This window comes from Phycodurus eques, chromosome 2, assembly GCF_024500275.1.
Source record: "Phycodurus eques isolate BA_2022a chromosome 2, UOR_Pequ_1.1, whole genome shotgun sequence".
Lineage (NCBI taxonomy): Eukaryota > Metazoa > Chordata > Actinopteri > Syngnathiformes > Syngnathidae > Phycodurus > Phycodurus eques.
In genome coordinates this window covers 21,734,005-21,754,649 of record NC_084526.1, presented here as the reverse complement: position 1 = coordinate 21,754,649, position 20,645 = coordinate 21,734,005, and positions in this window count along the sequence as shown.

The following is a 20,645-nucleotide window of genomic DNA, read 5'->3' as shown; positions in this document are numbered from 1 at the left end:
GGACTGCATGTGGCTATATTCATGTATTTGCTAATATGTTAAAAACCCTCTCCTTTTTAATTTTTTTTTTATTTATTGTAATTAAGTTGCCTTAGTTGGACCAATACCAATTTTGAGTAGTTCAATATGTGCACTGTCATCAAATTTAGACCTAAAATATAAAACTTTAAGAATGTTAATGTATGTTTAAGAATGTTGCCTTCAAGGAGAATAAGAAGTCCTCTGAGAACCTGTTTGCTCGTGAGTCTTTCTGTGAATAAAATGACAACACAAGTTATAATTAGATTTGTGTAGGGTATTTGAATGAATAAGATTAATTGGATGCACAAATTTATTGCACAGAGTAGATTTAAGTGATTCTCAACTGGTGAGTCGGAACCCAAAAGTTGTTCATGGAACCATTTTGGGTGGCTTACGCACAGCTCGTAAAAAAATGACATGTATTTGAATTCAAAATTTTCTGGTACAATACGGAGGCATATCAAGTTCCCACACGGAACATATTAGCTAAGCGACAGGAAGTGTAAATGCCTTGCACTCTAGCCACTAGTTTATTCCGTAAACAAATACAGTGCAGCTCAAACTCTCTAACTGGTGGATGTACAGCTAGGAATATGCCTTTTCGCAGGACGTGAAACTAATTTAAAACAGGCTATACCACGCCTCTCGCCCAAAGATGGGAAAATCCTAAATCTATACTATAGTATACTCCAGCACACCCGCGACCGTAGTGAGATTAAGTGGTACAGAAACTGAAATTGCAACATTTTGATGTCCGGATCTTTGCCCTGAGAAATTTCTTGCAACCGGCCGGACCCCTCCAAATTTTAATTCAACATCCCTGCCCTAACCCAACCCTAACCCTCTCCCTTGGACCTGAATCCTAAACCCGTCATTACCTAACCCTACTTACAGTCTGAACCCTATCGCAACCCCTATTCCTTAAACATTTTGTCTAACCCGTAATCCCTCTAAATTTACTCCATACTACTCCAAACCCAGTGCCTTATTGTAACCAGTCTATGTAACAACAGTGAGGATGCATGTGTCCTGACATACCAAGTGAGTCACCTTACTCCCACTCTTCTTTTCTTGTGATGGAATCTTCCAAAGGTGAGAAAATTGAGCCAAGCATTTCAAAGAAATAATAGTGAGGCGTGTCGCCACGATTTGAGCTTTCAGCATGGAAGCGCTCATTTTTCCAAAAGGACTCGTTTGGCTCTTCCCTGGCAGTTCAGGTTTGCCTTTAAGCGCTCTGACAGTGAGAAATCCTCAACAGGGAGATTGCCGGCTATAAAGTCGGCATTAAGCAGATCCATCACCCGGGCCGCATCATCGTGTGGGACCGGCACCGCTGTCCAATAATACGGTCTGCTTTCTCCAATTTAAATGACACACAACCAGATGGTGACCATAAACACCACGTACACACACACACACACACACACACACACACACACACACACACACACTTGTATTTTTCTTCATTGATCATCTCCTCCTGTCACAAATGTTTTACTTACTTTTATTTCCTCATTTAGCTGAGCGATTGTTTTGTTTTCTCTCAGAGTAAGAAGAATCCGAATTGAGAACTGTTTATCTTAGGGTTGAACAATTAGAGCAAGATTGTTGTATGAAAGAAAATACTAATAATGCAACTTTCATTTTTCAATCTGTCATACTGCGGTACCGTAATACTGTAGGTATTAAAATCATTCATTTTTTTTAAAGCACTGATCCTATTCAGTGTTACAGGTGGCTGGATTGCACTGTCAATATTTTTGCAAAGAGCGACCAATCCCAGCCGCAAAATACCTGATAGTGGTTTCACCCAAGCACCAATGCAAATAAATGTGCGCCAGTTCAGATTAAATGTGTGTAAAAACAAACCTTAAAAATGTTATATCACAGGTGTCCGAAGTCTGTCCCAGGGACCATTTGCGGTGAACCGTTTTATTGCTCCACAGCATATTTTGATAATCAAATTAAATTAATAAAATAGCACTCTGTTATTACACTTTTTAAATAAAAATGAGATTTAGACTGTTTTTCCTTTAAATGCTGTATCTTTAACTGCTTCGCATATTTTGCCCTACAGACAACAAAATAATCTTTTGGGCTGATTCGTCATTTCACACTAATTACAATGAAGTTGATTGGTATGTGTATTTCCCCTTTTTCATTTTTGTTTATGCGGAATTAGCTTTGCTGGACTTTCCTCACCTCGAACACACCTACTACTTGTATTCTACTTGTAAAAGCTGCAGCTGTAAACAATCTGAACAAACAGTAACTATGCCGTTTGCCTGTATGTTCGTCTCCAATTTACTTTCTTGGCATTCTCACCGCTTGCCTGCAGGCCAACAGCACAATGCATCACCATATCTAGCAAGGTCAAGCACTTCCTCTCCTCTGTCTCTCTCTTTCTCTCTCTTAGGCAGATTTGTCTGCAAAAAGTGAGCTGAAATGTCAAGAGCGGAGCGACGGCCTGGGAACTCTACATTCTAATTAACTTCCTCTGGTGAAAATTTTCCAGCTTCCTTTTTCACTCTGGCTCGCTCACTTGCATATGAATCTTTCATCTGCACCTCGAAGGAGCAAATGCAGGCTCGCAGCAAAGGACAGAGCGATGCCTAGCAAGAGAACTGAAAAGGTCAGAAAATAAACAGTGCAATTGACGCCGCTCCTTGTGGGGACCGAGAAAGAGTGCAAAAGCAGGCAACAGCACTCAGGACTATTTGGATCCTTACTGCAAGAACCCTGTTGTTTTAGAATGATACAGTATATGGCTTCATGATGTCTGTAGTACCTATAGTTCATCCATTCTCTATGTCAAGTATCCTCGTTAGGATTGTGGGCGAACTGAACCTATCGCAGCAAATTTTGGCCGAGAGGCAGGGTACACCCTGGACTGGACACCAGCCAACCGCAGGGCACATACTGTATAGACAAACATTCATTCTCAAAATCACACCTGGAACCTTAACATGCATGTTTTTGGAATATACAAGGAAGCTGGAGTACCCAGAGAAAACCCATGCAGGCACGGGGAGAACATGCAAACTCCACACAGGCAGGCCAGAGCAGAGATTCGAACCTCCTCGGAACTGTGATGTCCTAACCCACAGGTGTCAAACTCAAGGCCCGGGTGCTAAATCTGGCCCGCCACATCGTTTTGTGATAGCATAGCAAAACTGCAAATTTTCTTTAATGTTATTAATGTTGAGTTTTTGTATTTGTTTTGTTTTGTTTGTTTTTCAATCCCCCTTTTAAAATGAATTAAATAACAGTTGAACATTTTTTTACTGGCCTCTGATTTCACAAGTAGTCATCTATTAATTTGAAGTGTATATGGTATGTAATAATATGTCAATTGACTATCTGTTGTCGTACTAGAGCGGCTCCAACTACCGGAGACAATTTCTTTGTGTGTTTTTTGGACATACTTGACAAATAAAGATGATTCTGATTCTGATATGAGATGATCATACATTTATATGGGTACACAGTCACAATGGGCAGCACGCTGGACAACTGGTTGGAGTGTCTGCCTCACAGTTCTGAGGACCGGGGTTCAATCCCCGGCCCCGCCTGTGTGGAATTTGCATGTTCTCCCCGTGCCTGCGTGGGTTTTCTCCGGGCACTCCGGTTTCCTCCCACATCCCCAAAGCATGCATGAATTGGAGACTCTAAATTGCCCGTAGGCATGACTGTGAGTGCGAATGGTTGTTTGTTTCTATGTGCCCTGCGATTGGCTGGCAACCAGTTCAGGCTGTACCCCGCCTCCTGCCCGATGATAGCTGGGATAGGCTCCAGCACGCCCGCAACCCTAGTGAGGAGAAGCGGCTCAGAAAATGGATGGATGGATGGACACAGTCATAATGGCCCTCCAAAAGAAACCAGAACTACGATGTGGTCCATGACAAAAATGAGTTTGACACCCCTGTCCTAACCACTCGGACACTGTACTGCATTTATCTATGGTCAAATTAATAGCATTTCCCTTGCTGCACTCTGCCCATTACACTTTTCAACCAATGTTATTCAAATTTGTTGACTAAGAGCACGAAATGCAATTATGAAAAAAAAAAAAAAAAGAAAAAGCTCTGATGATTTTAAGGGCTTGATAAGCCAAACATTACACCAGAAGGTCTATCTGGATCCCTTTTGAACAATAAGTGTCATCATGATGGTGACGATAGCTACTTGCCAAATTAGTACATGCTTCTGGTCTCAATTTTCAGTGACCCTTTAAACTTTTTGGGCTTATAATAAGCACCTCTTGATTGCTTGGTGAAGTGAAAATTATTTTTATGGTCTTTAGGGACATTTGTTTTTTTCCACACTCTGGGCTCCAGTTCCACAAGCAGAAACAAGCGGGCGGCTGCAGAGCACACTCGCCGGCGATAGCGTGAGAACCAGCCCGCCGTGTGATGTGGGAGAGGAGACGGCAGGACTAAGTACACTCACTGGTGAGATGCTGAACGCCAATCCGCAGAGTGAGACAGAAGAGGAGAGGGCCAAACAGTGGTCAGAACACGCAGATTCACCAGACAAGAGCCAGTCAGCCAAGCCAGGCGGAAAAGGAGACAGCCGGAACTGAAACGGGTAAACTCTGGACGTAAAACGTGCACTCGCCGGTGAAATGCTGAAAGTCATCCCTCCCAGCCACATGGAAAAGGAGACAACCAGAATGCGCCAGGAAGATGACGAGAACCAACAACATGCAGAAGAGTAGAAAGCGATTGCCAATAACACACTGGCAGTCAGGGCACACTCGCCAGTGAGATCTAGCCAGCTGTGATGCAGACGCTTGCCGGTGAGGAGAGTCAGCCCTTCCTGTGACACAGACGGGTTACATGGCCAAACACTGGCCAGAACATGCACACTTCCAGCTAGATCCATCCCACTATTAAACACACTCAACGGTGAGATCCAGCACGCTTTGATGCACACAGTTTCCGGCGAGATGACGAGGAGTCCCAACCCCAGTAGGGTTGGGTATCGTTTGAATTTGAGCAATTGCAGTCCCGATTTGGGTTCCTCATTTCGATTCCGGTTCCAAACGATTCTCGATTCAAATTCTTTTAGGGGGCTGGCTCAAAAAGGTTTGCATGGTTTAAAAAATAAGGGATGTCCAAATTATGAACATCCATTTTCTTAGCAGTCCACAGCATAGACTAATATGAACATTGGACCCGGGGTTCTTTATAACTAGTATCAATGTCAAACCTAACTAAAAGGCAATATGTGTGTAATTAACCCAATTGACTTAATATTCATTAATTAATGTTTCAGCTAAAAGGTAACTATAGCATTGTTAAAATAAATATTTGCAACTGTTTTATCACATTAAATGGTTTATATGTGCAAGTTTTAACTTGACTTCATGTTTTAAGCATGTTGCCTTTTATTTTGAGGGGTACGCACCGGAACTCAGCATTTTGGCACAAAAAGTAACTTCACAGACATGTTATTACCTTGAAACCATTTTAAATTATACAAAAATGTCTCATTTTAAATTTACAGTGGGGAAGTCCTGGAGAGTGAAAGCAGAATGAAATATCATAAAGTAAAAGAATGCTATTGATGTTCAAACATAAATGAAGCGGTTTCATCAACCGCAGCTATGGGAACCGGAAAGGAACGCTGCTTCCATCTCCCGGGTGGGGCTCCTGCCGTGCCCTCACATCAAAGACAACCAATCGGGACGCCGCTCATGCCTCTCTGCTTGCGCCGCTGCAACGCGGTGGCTAGCAGGTTATTAATCAGTAAATATACTGTATAAATTAGTAGGGGCGGCACGGTGGACGACTGGTTGGAGCGTCAGCCTCACAGTTCTGAGGACCCGGGTTCAATCCCCGGCCCCGCCTGTGTGGAGTTTGCATGTTCTCCCCGTGTCTGATCTGAGTTAGTGAGTGCCTGATCTGTTAGTCAGTGAGAGAGTTAATCAGTGACTTAGCCAGACAGTCTGGTCTTTGTGTGCGAGGTGTGGTCTGAGACAAAGGGTGTGTGTGAAGCGTCAAGTGCAGTAGTATAGAGATGTTTTGTCATGGGTGTGTGTTCTGGTTGTTGTTTTCCCCCTGTCTCGTACACACCTGCTCCTGAGAGCATCTTCCCCACCTGTGCCTCGTTTACCCTAATTACCCCATGCATTTAACCTCCTGTCTCATTCTTTTTGCTTGCCAGTTCATTGTACCTTGTTGTCACATTCCAGCATTCCTTGTTTCCACGTCACTGACTCATAGTAAGACAAGACCCTGTTCTGATTTTTGACCTTGCCTCTTTGCCTCACATTTTTTGGCTACTGTTGCCTTTTCGGATTGCCTGCCTGTGTACCGACCTCTGCTTGTATATTAAACCTCTCTTTTTTTAAATTGTCCATCAGTATTGGAGTCGTGCATTTTGGGTCCTGTCCTCTGTTCCGTTCATGACATGTTTGTAGTTACTGCATGTTGTGTGCTGCATGTTTCTTTAGGCTTGTCATGTCTATGCATGCATATATCGTAGCTATCAGCGCCAGCTAATCCCCTTGTAGGGGTGAAAAAAGGAGCAAAGTGCGCCAGCCTCCTACGGCTGGTACACAACCTCCCCAACACCAAGACTCCTGTAGTGTCTCCTCATGGCCACACATGACAACTCAGTGAGTGAGTGAGTCCGTTAGTCAATGAGTTAGTCAATTAGTAAGTGGATTAGTCAGTTAGAGTTATCTTGTGAGCAAGTGGGTAAATCAGTGATTGAATGGGCTAGTTAGACAGTCACTGAGTTCGTTAATGAGTCAGTCTCTGAATTTGCTATTCAGTGAGTCAGTGGGTAGGTTAATGAGTGAGTCGGCCTGTTTGTCAAAGCGTGAGTCAGTGAGTGAGTCTGTTAGTTCGTGAGTTAGTCAGTAGGTGAGTGGGTAAGTCAGTGAGTGAATGTGTGAGTGCTTGATTGGGTCTTTTAGTCATTGAGTTTAGTCAATGAGTGAGTGAGGCAGTCAGTCAATAGGTTGAGTCCAATGGTCCCCAACCTTTGTCCGCCCACGGACTGCTTCATGCTTGTAAAAAATATTTCCTGAACTGGCAAACATTTGTCGATGGGGGGTGCTGATGGACCTTCCTGATTGGAAGCTAATCGGTCTGGCCAGGATGGGGGCGGTGGGGACTGAGTCGGAAGATAATCGTCTACATAGGGGCAGAGGGAGGTAGATGGAGTGTCCCAATCGGACGCTAATCATCGACGGGGTGACACCCCCCCGCCCCCCCAAAAAAACAAAAAACAAAAACAAATGACTCACAGCCCGGTGGTTGGGGACCACTAGTTTAGTAAATGATTAGATTATTTATTTAGTCAGTGAGTTAATTTGTGATTCTGTCTGACCATGAGATAGCTATTAAGTGAATCAGTATATTAATGAGTGAGTGAGTTAATGAGTGTCTAAGACTGTTAGTCAATTAGTTAGTGAGTGAGTCTGTTAGTCAGTTACTTCTTTTAGTCAATTACTTACTGAGTCTGTTCCTCAGTTAGTGAGTTGGCTAGTAAGTTACTCAGTGAGTATGTTAGTGAGGGAGTTAGTTTGCATTAGTCAGTGTGAGTGAGTCTGTTCGTCATAGTGAGTGACTTAGTGAGAATGTGTCAGTGAGTGAATTAGTAAGTTTGTTAGTCCATGAGTTAGTTGATCAGTGAGTTTGTCAGCCAGTGAGTGAATCAGTCATTCAGTGTGTTAGCTATTTAGTGAGTCTGTTCGTCAGGGAAGGAAAGTGTTCCTTGTCTCCCCGGGTTAGCCTCCTGCTGTGCTCTCCCCTCAAAGGCGACCAATCGGGATGTGGCTAGAGCAGTGATTCTCAACCAGTGTGCCGGGGCACATTAATGTGCAGTGAGCGCTCTTCAGGTGTGCCGTGGGAAATGGTAAAACTTTACTTCATTGCTCCAAAAAATATTTAATTACAAGAAATAATGTATCTGTCTTAATCTATTTATGCCAGGGAGGCATAATGACAGAAATGGTCTTTTATTAGATGGCAGGAATTGCATATACTAATTAATGTATCCACTTTTTGTGACATTTTTCTTTGTTGGTGTGCTATGAGATTTTTGTATTGTAAAATATGTGCCTTGGCTCCATAAAGGTTGAAAATCACTGGACTCGAGCCTGTCTGCACATGCAACTGCAACATGGCAGCTAGCAGGTGCCATTATAAGCGCACTTAGCTGCACGGATGCAATTAAAAGTGGCACATTAGCCTGGTGCGCTAATTAAGCGCGTGTGGCTTAACATTGCCCCGCATTTATAGTGGGCGTGAATGTTAATTGCATATTCATTATCCTATTCATCTTACATTAATGTGTAATTCCACCTCTCTTTAGCATCAGGCTAACATAAAACCTTTCCGTGACGCGAGGGCCTCTGACGGAACCAATAGTGTGGTAAATTGATGTAGCCCCTCGTCGCTCACTATATTGATGGAGCCCTTGAAGCAGGGTGTTATCGGTAAAGGTCAAATGCATCCATGAAATGAGCTTGAGTGCCGAGATGTAGTCCGTCAAAAAGGACATGAGACGTGGTGCGCATGGCTAGTTAACACTCGATGTTGATGGATGTTTGACATGGACAGTTCTGTAAAAATAGACAATACAGACACAAACCAGATAACATCTTGTTATTCTGTGACAAAACGATAACAGGCAGACCCATCGAAAGTGAGAAAGGACCACTATGAGGTGCTGATGAGTTTCATGAGTTTTGATAAATAGTCAATGAAGTAGTACTTGAGTGGGTAAATTTGTCATTAACTTAGTGAGTTAGTCAGTCAATCTGTTAGTCAGTTTGTTAATTAGTGAGTTAGTCAGTGAGTCAGTAATTTAGTGAGTGTACAAGTGTATAAATTTTTCACTGTTATATTGCAGCCATTTGCTAAAATCATTTAAGTAAATTTTTTTCCTCATTAATGTACACACAGCATGCCATATTGACAGAAAAAACAGAATTGTTGAAATCTTTGCAGATTTGTTAAAAAAGAAAAACTGAAATATTACACAGCCATAAGTATTCAGACCCTTTGCTGTGACACAGATACTTAACTCTGGTGCCATTTCTTCTGATCACCCTGGAGATGGTTCCAATGTCATGGGTGTGTGTTCCGTTTTATGTCTTCCCCCTGTTTCATACACACCTGCTCCTGAGAGCATCTTCACCACCTGTGCCTCGTTCACCCTAATTACCCCTTGCATTTAACCTCGTGTCTCATTCTTTCTCGTCGCCAGTTCGTTGTACCTTGTTGTCGCGTTCCAGCATTCCATTTTTGCACGTCACAGACTCACAGTAAGACTAGACCCTGTTCCGATTATCGACCTCGCCTTTTTGCCTCAAGTTTTTGGATACTGTTGCCTTTTTTGGATTGCCTGCCTGTGTACCGACCTCTGCCTGTATATTAAACCTCTCTTTTTGAAACTGTCCATTTGTTTTGGAGTCGTGCATTATTGGGTCCCATCCTCTGTTCCGTTCATGACATCCACAACCTTAATTGGAGTCCAGCTGTGTTTGATTATACTGATTGGACTTGATTAGGAAAGCCACACACCTGTCTATATAAGACCTTACAGCTCAGAGTGCATGTCAGAGCAAATGAGAATCATAAGGTCAAATTAACTGCCTGAAGACCCCAGAGACAGAATTGTGGCAAGGCACACATCTGGCCAAGGTTCCAAAAACATTTCTGCTGCACTTAAGGTTCCTAAGAGCACAGTAGCCTCCATAATCCTAAAATGGAAGACATTTGGGATGACCAGAACCCTTCCGAGAGCTGGCCGTCCAGCCAAACTGAGCAATTGGGGGAGAAGAGCCTTGGTGAGAGAGGTAAAGAAGAACCAAAAGATCACTGTGGCTGAGCTATAGAGATGCAGTCAGGAGATGGGAGAAAGTTCTAGAAAGTCAACCATCACTGCAGCCCTCCCCCAGTTGGGTGCTTTATGGCAGAGTGGCCCGGCGGAAGCGTCTCCTCAATGCAAGACATATGAAAACCCGCATGGAGTTTCCAAGATGGTGAGAAATAAGATTCTTTAGGTCTGATGAGAACAAGACCAAATTGTTGGCCTTAATTCTAAGTGTTATGTGTGGAGAAAACCAGGCTCCGCTCATCACCAGTCCAATACAGTCCCAACAGTGAAGCATGGTGGTGGCAGCATCATGTGTGGGGGTGTTTTTCAGCTGCAGGGACAGTGAGACTGGTTGCAATCGAAGGAAAGATGAATGCGGCCAAGTACAGGGATATCATGGACGAAAACCTTCTCCAGAGTGCTCAGGACCTCAGACTGGGCCAAAGGTTCACCTTTCAACGAGACAAGGACACACAGCTAAAATAACGAAGGAGTCGCTTCAGAACAACTCTGTGACTGTTCTTAAATGGCCCAGCCAGAGCCCTGACTTAAACCCAATTGAGCATCTGTGGAGAGACCTGAAAATGGCTGCCCACCAACGTTCACCATCCTACCTGACAGAACTGGAGAGGTTCTGCAAGGAGGAATGGCAGAGGATCCCCAAATCCAGGTGTGAAAAAAGTGTTGCATCATTCCCAAAAAGACTCATGGCTGTATTAGCTCAAAATGGTGCTTCTGCTAAATACTGAGCAAAGAGTCTGAATACTTACGGCTGTGTGATATTTCAGCTTTTCTTTTTTAATAAAGCTGCAAAAATTTCAACAATTATGTTTTTTTTCTGTCAATATGGGGTGCTGTGTGTACATTAATGAGGAAAAAATTAACAAATGATTTTAGCAAATGGCTGCAATTTAACAAAGAGTGAAAAATGTCAGGGGGTTATATATATATATATATATATATATATATAACAATACTTACTATACTACACTAACATTTCAAAATTACCTGTGGCTAGAAAGCAGATTGTTGCGAGTCTCTGTCCTTGGTGCAGTCAGTGAATGGGGTGATTGATCACTGTCAACAGCCTCTGACAATATCCACACTCTCTCTCCTTTATTCTCACTGGTTTTCTTCCTTCTTAGCGATCTGCTTCTTCATTGGCAATTGTGACTTTTTTTTTTTTGTTATTCAGAAAATATATATACAATGCAGTGTACTTTATGTGGATTCTTAAAACCATTCTTTACAGTTTATCCATTGCAGCGCATCTGTGTAGGTGTCAATCACCAACTAAAATATTTTTGCAATGGTCCATTTTAGTCACATTCGGTGGGTGTCGGGCCTAAGACTGTGGTGTAATTGGCTACAGGCTTAAAGTGGTGGAGGATGCCCCCCCCCTTTTTTTTTTTTCACTTTAGGTAGCTTTTATGCGTTTTACGATGAAAATGTTGGGAACAAAACTCGCAAAATGAATCATAAAGTCATGGAATGAAGACAAAAACTAACCCTGTATATTTTGATGCAACATTTGTTATGACCCCTTTGATATACACAGTTTGCACATTCAGAGGATTTGTCTGATTACAAATTGGCTATATAAGCTGCCTGTCTCAGGGGGGAACAAGTTGCACAAAAAATATGTAATAAGTTCAGGGCAGCGCACAACTGCATAACAGTCATGTTTTGTTTGATCTGACTCATCCCAAATCTGTGGGAATTGGATGTATCTGCCATCCTGCAAAACACTGCATTTAAAACTTGAGCCAGCCAACCTGAAAAACTCCTCTGGAAGAGGCCACCAGCAATTGAAGCAGTGCGCTAAAATGACCCAGACGCAAGTTTGGCAGGTGCAATCCTGGGTGCATCCAGTAAGTAGATCAGCTTTTACATCCGCAATGACGTTTGCGCCAGGTTTTGAGAGCAGAAATGTGCTTTAGTAAATTAGGCCCTCATTGTCCTATCATGTTGAATGTCATTTAGAGTGCAAAGGATTAGTATGACCTTTCACCTCATACAGGACAGCAATTGTGTGGATGTTTTTGCAGCTCACCTGAGTTCAAAGCATTTGAGAAGCTGTTGTTGAATGAGTTGCAGGTGAGGAAGGTGCTTATGCTTATTGCTGACAAAAGAGAGAACTGAGCATGTTCTTATCAGCCACATAGTAAATGTTCCCAGGATTAGGGCTGGGAAGAGGATTGCCGTAATCGTAAGGAAGCCAACAGCATACCAACTGTACAACCTGCATGTCTACAAATAGAATAGAAATGAAGCAAAGCCACACACCCGGGATGCACACTGTCCAATCACAGTGCAGCACAAAGGGCGAGAGGTCTGTTGAATTCACACCAAGCAGACATCTGACACAAAAACTGTGCTTCGGCAAACCATAACTCAAATATGACAAAGTGTGTCTGTCTGTTTGTATGTGTGCCGGGTGATGAGGGTCAAGGGCGCACGCTCAGGCGTCGTGCACCCAGAAGACATCCACTTGAAAGTCACTCCAATAGCCAACATAGCAGAAAGTTTCCAAAACTTGGCTGGAGCTTCCTCTTTGGACAACAGTTCAACCTAACCCAAACCGTACCGCTTATCCTCACTAGGGTCGCGGGTGTGCAGGAGCCTATCCTTAGTGATTCTGGGCGAGAGGCAGGGTACATCCTGCACTGGTCGCCAGCCAATCACAAACAGGGCACAAACAAACAAATAACTATTCACACTCACATTCACACCCACGGGCAATTTAGTCTTCAATTAACCTCGCATGCATGTTTTTGGGATGTGGGAGGAAACCGGAGTACTCGGATAAAACCCACGCAAGCACAGGGAGAACACACAAACTCCACACAGGTGAGGCCGGATTTGAACCAGGGTCCTCAGAACTGTGAGGCAGATGTGCTAACCAGTCATTCACCGTGCCACTCGCAATATTTTCCATAAATGTAATTTATACTTTCACTGTTACACTGATGACACCCAGCTCTACCTCTCCACCAAAACAACCGCCACTCTTACTCCTTCCTCCCTTACTGACTACTTGTTTGAATTCAAACAGTGGGTCTCATCCAACTTTCTACAACACAACAGTGATAAAACAGAAATCCTACTCAATAGATAGCAAGTCCATGCACACCAAAACTGAGAGTTTTCCCATTACACTAATTCCTCCATTTCCCCCTGTCCTCAGGTTAAGAGTCTGGGGGGTGTCATCCTCAACACCATCACCTGGCCTGCATAGTTTCACTTGCGATCGCCTCCATCCATCCCTCACCCCCCCCACTGCTGCTGTCCTTGTTCATAGCCCCGTCACGTCCCGCCTGGATTATTGCAACTCTCCTATTTGATCTCCCCCACAAAGTCCCTGCAAAAACTACAGCTTCTCCAGAACTCTGCCATCCTTATTACCACAACGCCCCCTTCACTCACCAGATCACTCCAGCCCTGTGACAATTCCACTGGCTCCCTGTCCAATACCACATACAGTATAAAATACTGATCTGCACCTTCAAGGCCATCAATAACCTTGCACCGCCATATCCCGCTGCCCTGTTTCATGTTCATACCTTCCCGCTCTCTCAGATCTTCGTCCTCCATCCACCTCCCCGTTCCTTCTGCCAGTCTGTCCACCGTGGGTGACAGAGCCTCCAGCTGCCCTACCTCCCATCTTTGGAACACCTGAACTCCGAAACACAGACTCATTAAACCTCTTCAAATCCAAACTCAAGACATACATATTCTGGACTGCTTATTCACTTTAACATCTTCCCATATCTTTTGCAACTTAAATTGAAGTTTTATGTTCTGTTATTTTTATTGTATTGCTGGAATTATTATTGAAACACTTGTCCTTACCCTACTTGTAACTCATCACCACAAAACAACCTAATGATTGAACCACCCCTAAACCTAATTCTACACCCTATACTCCCAAACCCTAACTCATAATGCTTAAACCTGACCCTAACCTCAAACCTCTTCCCTAACACGGACTCTTTTACACCTTTAACTACCTGTCCTGTCCAGGTTCCTGTTGAAAACCATTGAAATTGACTATTTTGCACAATTTGCAGTCTTTGGTATTCACAGTGTTACATGTTGTGCATCCTTCCAGACGTCTTCTACTTTCCTCGCCCTCTGACTTCACATTAAAAAATAAAAATCAACTTTTACTTTGAGAGCAAAACAAGAGTGGCTTCTTGTCAAAATAAGCATGAACATGACAGAGAGCGCGCGTATTTTGAATTATGTAAAGAGGCTTAGGAGACAAAGTCAGGCCACAGTGCTGTCTCTTTGCCTTCATTGCTTATTCAGCATGCCCTGGCCTAGCACATTAGCATTAGCATGGAGGAAGAGTCTTCCTTCAGCTCCTCTTCTTCAAACACTGACTGACTGAGTAAATCATATGCCAAATCCTGTGACTTCCACCGCTCATTTATTAAGAATCCTAACTGGAATCCTTAACTCTGACTTTAAACTCTTTCAAACCGTAGCCTTGTCTTTAAACCAGAACTTGAAACCCTAACCCTGTGCTGAACTCTCAACCTTGGCATCCAAACCTCAATTGAAACCACAACCAAGGTTTCCAACCCTAATTTAAAAACCGTAACCCTTGTTTGATACTACAAACCAAGCAGAAGATCATAACCCTGGATAGAAAACCTAATTTGAAACCCTAACATTAGCTTCAAAACCTAATTTGAACCCAGAAAGCTCTTTGATACCCTAACTTGAAACCCTAAGCCTGGCTTGAACGCCTAATTTGAAACTGTAAATTACATTGGAAAACCTATTTTGAAACCCTGACCTTTGTTTGAAACTCAAATACTATCTAAGACCGCAAATGTGAAGCCCCAACCCTTTTTTGGGAACCACTGCTGCAAACCCTAATTTGAAACGGCAACCCTTCTTTGAAACCCTAACCCAAGTCTTAAACCTTAATGTCAAATCCTAAACCTGGCTTCAACCTCATGTGGGCTTGAAATCCTTATTTGAAATCCCAAACCTAGTTTAAAACCATAACCTAGGTCTGATACCGTAACTTGAAAACCTAACCCTAGCTTCAAACCCTAATTTGAAACCCTAAGCCTGACTTGAAAGTCTAACTTTGCCTTCAAACCCCAATTTGAAACCCTAACCCGAGCCTGAAACCCTAATTTAAAATCCTAACCCTTGTTTAAAACCCCCAATTTGAAAGTCAAAACCTTGTTTGAAACCCCAACCAAGGCTTTAAACCTAACACCGACTTGAAACTAATTCTGCTATTTTGAAAAACAAACCCAAACTTCGAACCCACCTCTGAAACATCTACCCTATCTGTAAACCCTATTTTGAAACACTAACACTGGCTCCACTGGTTTATGCCCATTTCTAACCTGGATGTGTACAAACATGCTCCAATTTACCTAATGTTAATGAACCTCTGCTGTGTGTTGTTTGTGTTCAGCGTGCAAACGTTTGTTGTGTTTTAGAGTCCATCGGTTCACACCAGCGGCAACAGAGTGGACACTTGAGACAAAACCGCAACCACACACACACAGAGCGCAGTAAGTAATTGTGAATCGATAAACAATTCCAGTAGTGTATCATAACACAGCGTTAAGTGACCTCAAATCCCTGGCCACCAAAGCGCGTCTCCATTTTCACGTTAATGGAGACCCCAGTCACTCTATCCAGGACTGACAGCCTCAGGAGACTCCACAGATTCTATGCTGGAATTTATCAACACCAACATGTGAAGTAATCTACTTTTGTTCTTTGATGTTTAAGAGAGTTAAATAGAAAGTAGCGAACCTGTTCAAATAATAAAAGCTAGAGGAAGTCATGAGGGCAGAGTGTCACATGGTATTTTTACAATCGTCTGAAGAAAAAGACAACTACCCTTCCCCAGAAAATTCAATATCCCTGTCTTGAAATTAATTTGAAATCCCATTTTAAAACCGTTTATAACCCTAACCCTGATTTAAAACCCAAACCTTTGTTTTAAAAGTTAAACCTTGCTTGAAACCAGAATTTGAATACCTCTCATGACTTGACAACGTTACCTGGACTTCAAACCCTAATTTGAAAACCGAATCCCGTTTGAAACCCTAACCCTGGTTTTAAATCCTAAACCTAGTGTGTAACATTAACTTCATTAAACCCTGATTTGAAACTGTCACTTAAGTTTCAAATGGTGGCTTGAAACCCTAAATTTCATTTGAAACAGTAACCCTTGTTTGAAGCCATAATCCTGATTTGAAACCCTAGTTTAAAGCCCCAACACTTACTTGAAACCATAAACTTGGCTTTAAACCCGCATTTGAAACATTAACCCTAACTTGAAACCCTATCCCTAATTCAAACCGGAGTTGGAATCCATAACTCTGCCTTAAAACCTTAACCCTTTATTGAAACCCTGTTATGAACCTCTACCCTAACTTGGAAGTCTCAAGACCTTTTCACACCACAACGTGCTGTTGACTTTCCCATTCATTGCGTATGTGCTGAGTAGGCGGGACCACGAAATAACGTGTCGAGGCGTGTTGCGATGCGAGCGGAAGGCGGTTGTTGTGACGGCGACGTGCCCCAAATTTAAAAAATGTTCTATTGGAGAGCAGCATCACATTGACGTCAGAAAGCGCTTCCAATAGAAGAGGGGCTGGCGGTGTGATTTCTCAGTGCGGTTTTGGTGGACTTGTATTGTAAATGGCAAGCGGAAAATGGAGAAAGTCATGATAAATGCGGCGTCCCAGTGACGAGACAAAAAAGATATACTGAGACACCTCTGGAGGAGGCTTTCAAACTGCTCCCTGTTCAGCCTGAAATACACCTCAAAGCGCTCGTTGTGGAACTGTAGCTCACGAACAAGCATCAACGTTTGTGCCGTGCCATTAATATGAGATGCACCCTTTCCCTTTTTTTGCTGCTGCTCGTATACTCATCGTCCTGACAAAAGCAGAGTCAAGGCTTTCTTTTGCAACAGTGACAAACACATATTGTCAAGGTGCTGGCGACTCGTCTACCAGGGGTGGCAATGCCCCGTTACTTCCTTTAAGGCTGCTCCGTCAGCACTTCCAAATATGGGCAAGGTTGCACTGGGGCGCTGTCATCCTTGTGCGCTGCCCCATCGATCTTTCACACTGAGCAAGTGTGGTGTGAAAACGCCTTAACCTGTTTGAAACCCTAACCTGGACTTGAAACCATAATTTGAATACCTCACTCTGTTTTTAAAGTCTAATTTAAAGCACTAACCCTGGCTTGAAACCAAAATTTGAAACCCTAACCATGTTTTGAAACCTCATAAAAAAAAACAATTCCTTGTTTGAAACACTACTGGGTCTTGATTAGGGTTGGGCATCAATAATCGAGAACCGATTGGAACCAGGACTAACATTCCAGTTCTCCCGGAATCGTTCAAATTAAAACATTTCGGTTCCCAGTTTCAATGCCTACAGTCCGCCGATCCACAAGAAGAGAGTGGCGAAAACCAACGAAGAAGAGTGCACATGAAGATGTGCTTGTGCCCAACGGTGGCGGCGAACAAAAGTGTTTCTTAACTTTGTTAAAACTAATGACCAATCGCCTCAGTGCAACACTTGCATGAGATTATATTGCGCAAAGGAGGCTTTCACGATGTGCTGAAGTCTGACGTGCTAACTCCCGCTCCGAACCTCAGCTATTAGGTCAATTGGGTTAGTTCCACACACATTACCTTTTAGTTCATAGGTTTTATATTGATACTGGTCATAAAGAACCCCAAGTCAAATGTTAATTTTACTCTCTGCTGCGGGCTGCTAAGAAAATGGATGTTCATAATTTGGACACCCTTTATTTAAACCAAGCAAACTTTTTTGACCCAGCCCCCGGAAACAAGCAGAATCGAGAATCGTTTGGAACAGGAATCGAAATGAGGAACCGGAATCGGGACCCGAATCAAACAATGGCCAACCCTAGTGTTGACACCCTAATTTTAAACCCGAACACTGGTGTGAAACTTGAATTTTAAACACTAACCTTAACTTGAAAACCCCATAACAAATGTTAATATTAATAGCCACATGAGTAAGGGGTGTCTAAAATGAAGCATACTGTACTGTACGTTGGAGCTGACGGTTTGGAATGAGACTATTTCAAATCAGGAAATTATGAGACCGAAAAACCCATCAATCACGCACACGCACACGCATATGCACGCACACACACACACACACACACACACACACACACACACACAGGTTGTCCTGTTCATTTTAGCAGGCAATTGGTTATACATCAGCTTGTCTTCATGTTGATTGGACCCAACTAGCTAACTGCCAACATTTAATTTCATTATGTTATTCGTTATATGCGCTTCACATGCTAAAAGTGATTTCAACAATAGGATAAGTGGTGCAGAAACTGGGTGGATGGATGGGTGAAAAAAAATTAGGCCAACATACATGTTAAGAAAGGTCAGTGATGAAAAGACTTGGATCAGCTATGCAAAATCAATATGGTTCTTAGAATAGAACTGTACTAGTTTTGAAACAACAGCTACCACAGACTTCCTTTGTGAGATAGGGTTTAAAATCAATTGGGTTGTTGCTCTGACAGACTAAGAAATGCACCGAATAAGGAAGATACACAAACCAGTCTGCATGGGACCAAAAAATTGTCCCGGCATTACCAGATTACTAGCAACCTTTTATTGTTCAGTGACTGTTGTTTTTTTTTCTCAATGTCTTTCTGTCTCAAAAGTATTCTCTGTCTGTTGTCATACTAGAGCGGCTCCAACTACCGGAGACAAATTCCTTGTTTTTCTGACATACTTGGCGAATAAAGATGATTTTGATTCTGATGTAGTTCATACATCATGGGTTGGACTCCACTCAAAATCAAGAGGGTTCCTCGTAGACAAGCAGGTTGTGTCGGATAACATTAAAAATCAATAGGGATTGTTGATGGACATTGGAATGCTGGTTGAAAAACAGCCCCCACAAGGAACAGTCTTTAAAAAAAACAACCTAGAATGCCTCTCCCATTTTGGGTCAGATAATGCTAGAAATCAATAGGATTCTTGTTCGAAGTTTAATTTCAGGGGGAAAATTCCCTAAAAATAAACTATGTTAACTAAACATTCAATTAAATTAATTCTAAAAACATTTTACATAAAATTATTCTGTCAATGAAAAAATGCAATTCATTAAATTTAGATTTTAAATAGTTTTATGGCGGACGAGGCGGCGTGGTTGGAGACTGGTAAGCACATCTGCCTCACAGTTCTGAGGACCCGGGTTCAAATCCTGGCCCCGCCTGTGTGGAGTTTGCATGTTCTCCCTGTGCCTGGGTGGGTTTTCTCCGGGTACGCCGGTTTCCTCCCACATCCCAAACAAATGCATGGTAGATTGATTGACGACTCTAAATTGGCCGTGGGTATGAATGTGAGTGCGAATGGTTGTTTGTTTATATGTGCCGGGCGATTGGCTGGCGACCAATTCGGGGTGTACCCTCGCCCAGAGTTGGCTGGGATTGTGAGGATAAGCGGTATGGAAAATGCATGAATGAAATTGTTTTACATCACTCAAATTTAGAATTCTTGTTTCCAGTTAAATTTCAAGATAAATACTAAATGTTAATTCTAAATTTAATTTTCAAATGTATAAGTAGATTCTCATTGCACATATTGAAAACTGGGCCCAATATCACTCAAAATCAATAGCATTCTTGTTTGGAGCTAAATTTCTGGGATAATGCCTTTAAATTGAATTTAGAGATGAAATAAAAATACACAAAATTATTACACTTATCAAACATTTAATCATTACAGCAATTAAAAATGAAATTGATTACATTTATTAGAAAATGGGTCTGGTAACACTAAAAAATAACAGGGTTCCTGATTCGAGCGATGTCTTTAAATACAATTATTTAATTAATCAAATAAGTTATTAACATTGTATTTGATTAAATAAGTGCACATATTAAAAGTTAAAGAAATTAAAGTAACTTGAAAAGCCAGGCTGAGCAGCGGGACAACTGTAAACCTCAAGTCAGTTTGTAAACAAATATTAGTATTTGAATTCAATCAGCTTGGCAGTATGACATTTTTGTTTCCCAATTTGATGTTTTTCTTTGAAGTTTTGTTTAATTTGTTTAATTTCCAGGCGTCTGTGCATCATAAAAATCTTTTTTTTTTTGGGACACATGGAAGAACATCCTTCTGTCCACACGTGTGTAAAACATTTAGATGCAGCAGAGAGGATTCTTTTTGTCCAATTCACACATCTTTATAAGACAGGACAAAATGAGGGGAAAAAGGATCTCATCTGATTGTTGTTGTTTTTTTTTTTAAGACATTTTCTTAAAGAGAGAGAGTCACATTAATACAAAGAGCTATCATGGAATACCAGTACCTTAATATACCGCAGCTTTTATACCACATTTTTATATTCTGTAACATGAGTACATGGTCAGACGAAGCCAACATTTGCTTTGCTCGAGGAGGGGAGAAAAAGAAAAATATAAAGTGTTCCATTAGTTCAACCGTGAAAAGAACGAACTTACCATGAAAGCGTTTTACCCTGCAAATGATCACAACCTGTGTCAGAATGTCTTTGATGGTCACCACGAGAATACACAAAAACCTTCTGAGGATGGATGCTGTCCCGCCGTACTTGAAATATCTCACAACACTCGCTGTCCATGCCCTAAAGTCCACAGGGAAACAACTGCAACACCAAATTCCAAGACTTGTTTTGTGAGTTTAGTCCACATGAAATTGAATTCAAAGATGCATATAAGTCTCCATTGGGGCTATGGCGTAAGGAAAA